Here is a 10,857-nt window from a genome sequence, read left to right as displayed (position 1 = left end):
AAGGCAAAGTAATAGAGTATTACAGTAAAAGAACTACCCTCGCAGAATCTAGGTATAATTCCTACGAACTAGAGACGTTAGCAGTCGTAAACGCAGTCGAGCGTTTCCGTCACTATCTACATGGGCGGGAATTTCTTGTCGTCACGGATTGCGACTCGTCGAAAGCGTCGAGTAACAAAGTACATTTAAATGACAGGGACCATCGGTGATGGGCCTACTTGCAGACTTTTGTTTTTTGACATTATGTATCTGGAAAGTAAACGGACAGCCCACGTAGATTTCTTCTCGCGAAACCCCGTAGATTTAGACCACCGTAAAATTGATAAAATTGCGGAGAAAGAAATCAATCTGGCCGAAATATCGGAATACTGGCGATTAGCCGAACAACGTCGTGATTCTCAAACCTTGGGAATCGTCAAGAAATTGCAAAACGATGAGCTCGCGGAAGACATCGCGAATACATACGAATTACGGTCCGGTACTCTTTACCGTAGGATACAAAGAAAAGGCAGGACTCTCTGTTTACCTATAGTCCTAAGAGGTTTTAGATAGTCTGTTATTAACTATGTGCACCAGTCAATTATGCACTTAGGTTGGGAGAAAACGCTCGAGAGACTGTACGAGTATTACTGGTTCGAAGGGATGGCGAAGTACGTTCGCCGATTCATTGAGAACTGTCATGCTTGTCAAGTTTCGAAAGCTAGTTCAGGTAAGATACAAGCCGAACTACATCCTATACCTAAGACCAGCATACCCTGGCATACGGTCCACATGGACATAACAGGCAAGTTGAGTGGTAAAAGCGATTCAAAGGAGTACGTCATTGTTTTGATCGATGTGTTCACTAAATTCGTATACCTGCATCGTACTCGTAAGATAGATTTCCGTAACACCATTAAAGCGCTTAAACCCGCTATATTTTATTCGGAAGTCCCTGCCGGATAATAGCAGATCAGGAAAGATGTTCTAAAGGTAATGAATTTCGAGAATTCTGCGAAAGCAAACGAATTAAAGTTCACCCGACAGCGACCGATGATAGAGCCAATAGACAGGTAGAGCGTGTTATGCGTACATTGAAAATACGTTCACGACAGTAGAAACGACCGGGCGGCCGTGGCAAGACGCGATTGGGGAAATACAGCTAGCGTTGAACTGCACCACCAACCGCGTGACTAATTCGAGCCCTTTACAACTACTAATCGGTAGAACAGCGAGACCGTACGACCTATTACTACCCGACAATATCGAAGAAAAGGAAGTCGATATCCCTGATGTAAGACAGCAGGCTGTATAGAACATAGAGAGTAAAGCCCAGTACAACAAAGAAAGTTTTGATAGAAACAAAGCTAAAGTGGTTAGGTTTAACCTCGGCGATTTCGTACTACGCAAAAAATGAGAAAATAAACCAAACCAAGCTAGAGCCAAAATTCAAGGGTCCATTCGTAATAACCGAGATTTTGGAACGAGATAGATATATTTTAAAAACGCTAGACGGCAAACGATCGTATAAAAACAGTCACGACAGATTAAGAAAAATGCCGGACAGTCGCGTTCCCGCTGAGTTGGACGTCGGTAGTGACGGCAATAACAGTGACCACGACGACATGAGCACCTCGATCTCGGAAGATCCTTAGCACAAAGACCGTAGCACCTTACGGAGTACGTTATGAAGCTTGGTAAATGGGCAAGTGATGTGTTCACGCGCACCATGAGCTATAGAGTTATGAAGCTTGGTAAATGGGCAAGTGATGTGTTCACGCGCACCATGAGCTATAGAGTTATGAAGCTTGGTAAATGGGCAAGTGATGTGTTCACGCGCACCATGAGTTATAGAGTTATGAAGCTTGGTAAAGGGGCAAGTGATGTGTTCACGCGCACCATGAGCTATAGTGTTATGAAGCTCGACTAAGGGGCAAGTGATGTGTTCACGCGCACCATGAGCTATAGTGTTACGAAGTTTGGTGCGGTCGTGCGATCTAGAAAAACGAGATCCATTGGGGTGCGAAATCGAGACTGGTCCATTTCGCCGTTATGACCCGACTGATAACCCACAGGATGCAACTAGCACTTCCAATACTAATTACAACGTTACTAATTCATGTGCTTTTCTATTCCTTTTGTTGTCAAACCTCCGAACAAAATTTTGTTGTTACACCGGACCCTCAGCTTATTTAGACATTAAGTTAAATTGTAGACATGCTAATTGTACCGAACCTAATGTTAGAAAGACTCAATCTTGTAGCTGCACCCGAGGACGTGTGATAGTCAGAATGGCCGTGTCGGAGATGGAAAAACACCGGAACCTCTCCTTGGATTCTCGGGAATACCGTAATGTCGTAATTTAGATTAAACAAATGTCGCTCCGATTGTTCGAGGTTTATGATAGTGAGCTTGGGCTCGAGGCGACAACCAGTCGCCGAACGTAGCCGCGGTCAAGGGATGAACGTTTTATCTAACAAAGGCACAGAGTAACTCTATACCTCTCCTTTAAAGAAATAGCCGTAGCGACACGTGGCAGTAAATATTTCAAAGGTTTCTGTTCCGTGGCTCGCCACACGCAGATCCTATCCTTCGGGTAAGATGATCTCCAGATGTCAATATACCTCCGCAGTATGTTTAGCTAACTTGAGGACCCGCAATAAATCTTAAGATTTAGTCAAGCAAAGTTCTTCATTTAGACAAACAGTCCTTGTTGCAACTACGGGACGATAGGAGAAGCCTATCTTCCACGAACGATGCCCCCGTCAACAACCTCCCCTCAAGGGCGGCCAGCATCTCTTTCAAAACGCCGATATGGAGATCGACCAATTAGCAACAGCGCTAATTTCCCTCACCTTTGGAACGAAAGCTTTCTTTGACGAATCCGAGGATCTCATGTCCTTAGACCCACCCATTATAGTTTTCCTCGACGGCATCGTCGAGACGGAGAGTTACTATCCGGTACGATCTCGACGACGACTCAAGTAACTCTCGGATACGTAGTGATGGCCCCATGCATTAACATTGAGTACAACTTAGACGCTAAAGAAGAGTAGAGTTCGTCATCCCGTTGACCGTGGATTCGTTATTGAGCCTAAGATCATTGTCATTAGCTTCTCGAGTATCAAATTATCGCGATTACTTGTCCAATTCCAACATGGTCATGTTTGCACTAGTAAATATCTCCTCTATTGCATAGTGATCACGTCTAGTGTCAATAGGGATTCGTTTACGCCCTTAACCCTAACTCTAATCGTAACGCCAACCCGACATATATATATATGTATGTTTGAAATGGATGTCCTTCGACGTAACCGGTCGTCGTATGCTCCCACTGTATCCTTCCGCGTGTATGCGATTCGTGTCCTAAATAACTTGCCGATGTCGTCGTAAAGTCGCCAGTCGTATGAGTGATGACCGGATACTAAAACTCGCAGTGTCACTATCACTGTTCGACGCGGGGAGTTTAGACTGGCCCTCCACGGGGGCGCTCTCCACCACTCCTTGGTTACCCAGGTAGCCCGCACGGTGGCGCTTCGGTCTCGCGACCCAAGATGGCCTCCGCTCTGCCCCTAACCTCACTTTTCACACACAGCACTTTCAATCGTTTCTCTCGCTTTTATACCAGCGAGCTCCCCTATTTCTTGTATTCCCACTCATTCCGGAGCACTAGAAACTTCACTTTCGTGCACTTTTCCGCCCGAGTTCTTTAATTTACCCAGATATTTCGGTTATGCCTACGGAGCGACGTGCACGTGTCCGTTCTGCTTGCCGCCATCATGATGATCCCCATTATATTATATTATGTTATTACGATGTTTTTTTTTATTTATTTATTGAAATTCACAATTTGTCCAATTTGGACATTTGGTGGAATTTTTTAACAGTTAAATTAGCATGTTGGTGGCTACCCCCAGAGTGGTACCATCCTCGTGTTTGTTAGGTTATGTCCTTTATAAGGTCTGCTGGGTGCTTCGTTTTTAGTCTTCTGTCCATGTTTATGGTTTTGTATGTTTCCGCAGCTAACCGGTTTGGGCGTGTTGCTATTCTTGATTTGTATTTCTCGGAGTATCTGCTAATTTCTTCCTTGACCGTTGGGATTCCCAGGTCCCTCCGTATATCTTCGTTTCTGACGTACCAAGGTCCGTTTACTATTGTTCTGAGGATTTTAGCCTGTATTACCTCTATTTTGTTTATATGGCTCATTGCTGCCGTCCCCCATAATGGTATTCCGTACGTCCAGATTGGTTTTATGATCGTTTTATATATTTTTAATTTATTTTCTATGCTTAATTTGGATTTTCGGCTTGTTAGCCAATGCATTTGTCTCCTTGTTTTCTGTATTTTTTCTACTATTGATTTGATGTGTAGTTTCCATGTGGGTTGTGTATCTAAGTGGAGTCCTAGGTATTTGACATGCTTTGTTTGCGTTATATGCGTGCCGTTCAATAAAATGTTTGGTGGTATCTTTTTTCGTAGTGTGAATGTAATATGGTTGCATTTATTGGGGTTTGCTTTTATTTGTTTTTCTTGTAGCCAATTTTCTATTTTTATGACATGTTCTTGTAGTATTTTGACTGCCGTTTCTGGGTTAGTATGCCTGACTAGTATAGCTGTGTCGTCCGCGAATGTCAATACTGTGCTGTTGGTAGTTGTTGGTATGTTCGCCGTGTATAATGTGTATAGTATTGGGCCTAGGACGCTTCTTTGTGGTACCCCGGCCTTGATGTCTTTAACTTGAGAATGTGTGTCCTTGATTTTTATTACGAAGGTTCTGCTGCTTAGGTAAGATTTTATTAATTGGTGTATTTGCTCCGGGAATTGTTTCCTAATTGTTTGTAGTAGACTTTCATGGTTAATTTTATCGAATGCTTTCTCTACGTCTATAAAGAGGGCTGTGCAGTATTCCTTGTTTTCTAGTGCTACTATTATTTCGTTTATAAGCCTGTGCATTTGCTCTATCGTGGAGTGTTTGTTTCTGAAACCAAATTGGTGATCCGGTATTAGTTTTTTTGTCTCTACTATTGTTTTTATCCGGCAATATATTATTTTTACCAGTATTTCGGAAAATACTGGAAGCAGTGATATTGGTCTGTAAGATGCAGTTTGGTGCGGGTCTTTGCCTCATTTATGTAACATTTTGATCTGTGCTAATTTCCATGGTTTGGGGAAGCATTGAATTCTTAGAATTGCATTGAATATTATTGTCATTAGTCTTATTGCTTTTGGCGGAAGGTTTTTCAAGATTTTACCATTGATTAGTGTATTTTCGAGCTATCGCGGGGAGACGCGATCGTTAGAATACGCGTCAACGGGAGTCGTAAATTCCCGTTACGATTAGAATAATCGACACCACGAATAGTTCGATCCTCGTATTTCGGTTAGGATAATCGGGGTGGTTGATGCGGTATAACACTGGTAGTCACTGAGTTATAATAATGTATATTTCCAACACTTTATACAATCACACAAAGTAGTAACGCCGTTGATTAAGATACAGATAACGAGAGAAGGGTTAGTCTTGGATGAGAAAAGGAGAGCTTTAGGCGCTCTAAGCCCTTGAGAGTTATAGGAACTGTCGGAGTTCTGGATAATGTGAGAGCCTTAGGAGACTCTAGGCCGTGTAGGCACCTTGAGAGTTGTAGGAAACTCTGAGAGATATAGGAACGGTGAGAGTTATAGGGAATACAGGAACTCTCGGCACCGTGAGAAATGATGAAGGAACTCTGAGAGATGCAGGAACGGTGAGAGCTATACGGATTATAGGAACTCTAAGCACCGTGAGAGACGATCAAACTCAGGAGAGATAGGAACGGTGAGAGTTATAGGAAATGCAGGAACTCTAGGCACTGTGAGAGACGATCAAACTCTGAAGTTTTATTCTAATGTGAATGCGGAGGAAAGCTCGGTATGGGTGTGCGCTTTGAACGAAGAACGCGGATTCGTTGCTTACATTTTCAGTTAGGAAAGTGAGGGCAATGATCCGCGATGCTGATTGGTTATGAGCAATGTTGGGAAGGAAGATAGGAGGAAGAAGCCTCCTACTAACTTGGGTCCTAGGCGACATCGTTTATGGGGAGACTCGGATTTTCCGTTAGGGAGATCTCCGCTTTTTTCGTTAGGCCACTACCTGCTTTCTCCGCAATTCTTAAGAGCACGTAATAAACCCAAGGACTCTTCTAAAAAACCAGCTGAAAACACTTCTGGAATTAGAAAGTCCTTTCTGGCAAACAGATTGACTTAAACCATGTGTGCGAACAATGCAGTTAGAATTTCGACTTTATGGTGGGTCCTTAGGCCTATAGAGGGTTCGATAGACGGCACGTCGACCGTTGGCTGTCACGCCGCGCGGGATGGAGTGCAGATGTGTTGCGCGGCGTAACAATTAGGTCGATTCCTGGCGCTTTATTGTTTTTTGTTTTATCAATTATGTTTCTAATTTCTTGTGCTGATGTTTTAGGTATAGTGTATTCTTTGTCGGTTGTGGTAATAGTGGTTTGTGGATCCTCCTCCGTATGACTTTTGAGGTTGCTGTTGTTGATAATGTGTGGTGTGAATGTGTTGCAGAGGTGGTTGGAGAATTCTTCAGCTTGTTCTTCGTTGCTTCTTACCCATGTGTTATCTGCTTTTCTGATTGCTGGGACGGGTATTATTTGCTTCCTTATTTATTTCGTGGCTTTCCATAGTGAATAGTTGGTGTTCTCGTGTGTGGAGAGTGTCCCTATGAACTTTGCGAATTCGTTATCGTTGTGCTCCTTTATTTTGTTTTTTATTTCCTTTGCAAGTTTGTTTAAGTGTTTTTTGTTTTCTCGAGTTCTGTATTTTTGTCATTTTGCTTTTGCTTTTCTTTTTTCTCTGATTTTGTCGAGTATTTCTTGCGGGATTGCTATTGTTTGTCTGCTGGTTGATTCGGGTGTAGTCGTTGTCCTTGCTGCTTCTTGAACAGTTGCTGTCAATGTTGCTACTGCCTGTTCTATGTATTCCGGAGTTTTCAACGGGATGTTGCAGTTTATTTTGCGTTCTATTATTTCTTTGAAAGTTTGCCATTTGGTGGTTTTATTGCATAGTGTTTCTGGTTTGCTATAGTGCATTGGTTTGTTTCTGTATTCAATTATTATGGGTGTATGATCGGAGCTGAGCTCGAGGTTGGGTGTTATTTTTAGTTTATTTGTGTTTAGTCCCCTTGTAACTGCAAAGTCCAGAAGATCTGGTTTTTTGTTCAGGTCAGTCGGCCAATGTGTCGGTGTTCCTGTGGATAATATATTGAGGTTATTATTTCTAATGTATTTTTCCAGTGTTGTGCCTCGAGGTATAATGTTTCTTGACCCCCATAGCGTGTGCTTTGAGTTGTAGTCTCCCGCTGCGATGTACTTGTCCCCTAGGTCCTGGAAGTATTCTTCCCACATTTGTGATGTTATTTTGTGTCGCGGATGCACTGCTGACAACTGGAAGTAGTTGCTGCTAGTTTGAACTGTAACAGTGGTTCCTTGTAAATATTCTTTGTTAACTTGGCTGTGTAGATAATGTTTGATATCGTTTCTGACTATCACTGCTGTCCCTCCGTGAGCTTTTCCTGAGGGGTGTTTGGTATCATATATGGTGTAGTATGGTATTTTCAAGTAGCTTTTTGTAGTGAAGTGTGTTTCTGAGACAAGTAGTTTGTCTATATTGTTACTGTATATGAATGTTTTAATTTCGAGGACCCGTTGTTGTAGGCCGTTTGAGTTCCAGGCTGCTATTTGTAGAGTGTCCGTTTTTTATTCTTTGCTTAGCACGTTTGTAATTAGTTGTAGCATGACTGTGATTTGTTGGGTTTGCTGTCTGAGTACTGCGTTTTGTTCGCTTATCATTCTGGATTACGATGTTATCTAATTAATTGTTGTCTATTTGTTTTGATACTTATATTAACCATTATTTATAACATAATATACTAAATACAATTAGTATACACAATTAGTATAAGGATTAGTATAAGAAATTTTAAACAGCTTTTTTCAAAAGAACGAATCATTTACGATCCAGGGGTTTTCTGAAACTTTCGTTTCTCGTGATAAGTACTTTATGATGCAATAAAAAATTTTGTCTGAAAATTATACTCAAGATCAATTTCATGATCCATTTTCTCTAACAGATCTCCATCTTCCACAGCTACAACAAATAATTTTTTGACACTCTATACATTTAACATCGATTATAATTCTGATAATTGAAACACCGAACATCAATGTGTTTATTCACTACGCCAACACAGATAACAATTAACATTGATATATAATATATGTCGGAGATGAAAGAACACCGGAACCCCTCCTTGGATTCGCGGGAATACCGTAACGTTGTAACTTAGATTAAACAAATGCCGCTCCGATTATTCGAGATTTATGATCATGAGCTTGGGCTCGAGGCGACAATCAATCGCCGAACGTAGCCGCGGTCAAAGGGATGAACGTTTTATCTAACAAAGGCACAGAGTAACTCTATACCTCTCCTTAAAAGAAATAGTCGTAGCGACACGTGGCAGTAAATACTTCAATAGTTTCTATCCCGCGGCCCGCCACACGCAGATTTTGTCCTCCGGGTAAGATGATCGCCGGATGTCGGCATGCCTTTGTAGTGTATGTTTAGCTAACGTGAGGACCCGTTATAGATCTTAAGATTTAGTCAAGCGAAGTCCTTCAAATAGACTTTGTTGCAACTATGGGAAGATAGGAGAAACCTATCTTCCACGATGCCCCCCGTCAACAACCACCCCTCAAGGGCGGCCAGCATCTCTTTCAAAACGCCGATATGGAGATCGACAAATTAGCAACAGCGCTAATTTCCCTCACCTTTGGAACGAAAGCTTTCGTTGACGAATCCGGGGATCTCATGTCCTTAGACATACCCATTATAGTTTTCCTGGACGGCATCATCGAGACGGAGATTCTTTCTTTCGTACGATCTCATCGACGAGTGACAGTACCACCTTACAACCAGTGAATACCTCACATCTAGTTAACAAAGAGTTAGACTTGAACTGTGCGAGAACATACGTTTATCATCCCGTGACCGCGGATTCGTTTCGAACCTATGATCATTATCACTAGTGCTACGAGTGCCTAATCTTGTTGATAAGCCTGTGCTAGTAAACTCTTTATTGTATCACGGCAATGGCTAATTGTAATGAGAATTCATCAAACGCCCCTCTCCATAATCCTGACCCTAATCCGACATATATATTTGACGATATATATCTGAAAGAATAGAAATTTCATTTAATCGACTATATGACCATACTCGGTTAAGTACCAACAACGACTATCTATCAACCTTATCTTACTTCCTCAAAGGTATAGAAAGACTTTAAAAATATCAGCCATGTGATTTGGTCCTTTAAAATTTGGAAGTAATATAACGATAAAATACCATCAAAACCTTTAAATTTCCAATATTCAAGAGAAACTTGAAATCTCGTTTATTTACTCAGCAACAAAATCTTATTTACCTTCAGAGAACCTATACAATTTTTTCACAGCTCAATATCTCTCCTTTAAACAAAACATCAAAGTATGTTATTCCTAACTTCAATGGGCTCAACTCAATTTCTTGATCAATTTCTCTCGTCCTATACGCTCGTTTCAAAGCTTATAATACCATCTACACCTTTGTCTTGTGTTCCATCCATGGTTCCTATGCATGCAATTTTATTATTATCGTTCCAAAGGATCTTCGCATTTCTGTTTCGCTCGTGATAGGTATTCACATCTGTTTTATCGTGCTGTTTCATCTTCTGGGAACGATATGGTCGGAAATGTTATGATGTTGAATACGCACAGGTCGTTAAATGAGAATTAATTCAAGATAGATTCAAACGGAGTTAATTAAGTGATCCCAATTCCACCGCCTTGGAGGCTGAACGCGTTTTCCTTCCGAACGGTTCGCTCGTGTCGAGTGATGCAAATTTCAGCAAGTGTTTCACCTACGTGTTTACTATTAAATTTATTTCTTATCTATCTATATCTTATCTTATGAGAGTTTCGCCTGGTCTTAATTGGTTCTGTTGATTCTTATCGTTGTGAAAAGTCGATTCGCTATATATCTTTTGTATAGAGAACTATTATGTGATGTAAGAGTGTAATGTTGTAATATTTGTGATCCTTACTGTATTAATTTTGTCACTGTGCCGTTCTTTGGTTCGTTGAGCAGTTCATGTTCCCTACTTGTTTCGCTTGGGACTTTCATAATTTTCGTAATTACAATAAAAGGTTTAATTTGTAATAAGTTAAAGATTTGGTCCCTTGCTTTATGATGTACGAGAACCTTTGAACTAACAACTTTGAAGTGACAATTGAACGAGAACTGACAAGCTTTCATTTCAATCTATATTTAAGATATTTAATATTTAATCGGTTTTCGTGACACCGAATAAATAATAAATAATAAATTTGAAGGGAAAAAAACAAGAGATTAAGAAAAAATTCTGAAAGAGACACAAATCGGTAGTATTATATTATATTACTTTGCGAATTACTTTTCAAGCATAAAAATAGTTTGACGGTCACTTGTAGTTCCTTCCTTGCCATTTCATTTATTAAATTCGTTTAATTTCGTAAACAAAATAGCCACTCGTGGCGAGTTTCGTGTTTAAAATAGAATTTTGTCATACAGGCTGGTTGGTAATTGATAGTACAGGCGGAAAATTGGTGATTCTACTCGAAAAAAGAAGTCGAAAATATAGAATAAAAATTTTTCGTTTGAGACTTTATTTTCGAGAAAATCGACTTTGAATTTTTGATCGGTATGCCTGCAACGCGTTGCAACATATTGGAACGGTTTATCAACATAACGTCAATCGAAACACAATCTACAATAAAATCCGTTATAACGAAACGTGATAAA

Source organism: Bombus affinis, unplaced genomic scaffold, assembly GCF_024516045.1.
Source record: "Bombus affinis isolate iyBomAffi1 unplaced genomic scaffold, iyBomAffi1.2 ctg00000143.1, whole genome shotgun sequence".
Classification (NCBI taxonomy): Eukaryota; Metazoa; Arthropoda; class Insecta; order Hymenoptera; family Apidae; genus Bombus; species Bombus affinis.
The sequence above is the reverse complement of the archived record's forward strand: the minus strand, read 5'-3'. Positions refer to the sequence as shown.